The 929-nt window shown below is 37.8% G+C and overlaps 1 pseudogene; it reads left to right on the plus strand.

Moving 5' to 3' along the window:
• Window positions 1-223: 223 nt before the first annotated feature.
• LOC110223871 (small ribosomal subunit protein uS13 pseudogene) lies at window positions 224-682 on the plus strand (annotated as a pseudogene).
• Window positions 683-929: the final 247 nt, after the last annotated feature.

A 929-nucleotide genomic window follows, 5' to 3' on the forward strand; every position in this document is an offset into this window, starting at 1 on the left:
TTTACCTAACTATATATTAGGTGACCTCATTTTTTTTGTGCTCATGTCTCTACTATTCCTACTCTCCAGCCACTTATGTCTCAGCATTAATTCTAGTTATATTTAGTTCCTTTAAAAAAAAAAGCAATTACATTGGCTCAAGTATTTTTACCAATAGCTAAGGCAAGAGGATAAAAGAAAGGCTAGCTCTTCCAGGAAAGGCTCTCACACTGCTGTTGCAGCCATGTCTCTTGAAATCCCCGAGAAGTTCCAGCACATATTGAGAGTGCTCAACACCAACATTAATGGACAGCAGAAAATAGCTTTTGCCATCATGGCTATCGAGGTTATGGGTTGAAGATACGCTCATATAGTACTGAGGAAAGCAGACGTTGACCTCACCAAGAGGGCTGGTGAGCTCACTGAAGATGAGGTAGAGCATGTGATTACTATCATGCAAAATCTCCAGCAATACAAGATTCCAGAGTGGTTCCTTAACAGGCAGAAGGATGTAAAGGATAGAAAATATAGCCAGGTTCTGGCCAATGGTCTGTACAATAAGCTGCGTGAAGATCTGGAGCTACTGACAAAAATTTGGGAACATCATGGGCTTCAGCACTTCTGGGGTTTCTGGGGTCTCTGGACTGGAGGGCAGCACACCAAAACTACAGGCCACAGAGGTCGCATGTCCAAGAAGAAGTAAACAACTTCACTGGCATTATCTCTTAATAAATAGTTTATATTAAAAAAATGAAAGAAAGAAAGAAAGGTTAAAGACTTGAGAAAGGCACTGAATTATACTCAGAGCATTTATTTGTATAAAATTTGCTTTTGAGGCTTATCTTTAAATAGCATATATAACAAATGCTTATTATAAAGTGTTTTTATAAAAAAAAATTCATGTTTATAAATGTTTAAGTGGGAACTTAAGAAGAAAATCTCAGCTAAAC

This window comes from Phascolarctos cinereus, unplaced genomic scaffold (assembly GCF_003287225.1).
Source record: "Phascolarctos cinereus isolate Bilbo 61053 unplaced genomic scaffold, phaCin_HiC Scaffold_1;HRSCAF=81, whole genome shotgun sequence".
NCBI lineage: Eukaryota > Metazoa > Chordata > Mammalia > Diprotodontia > Phascolarctidae > Phascolarctos > Phascolarctos cinereus.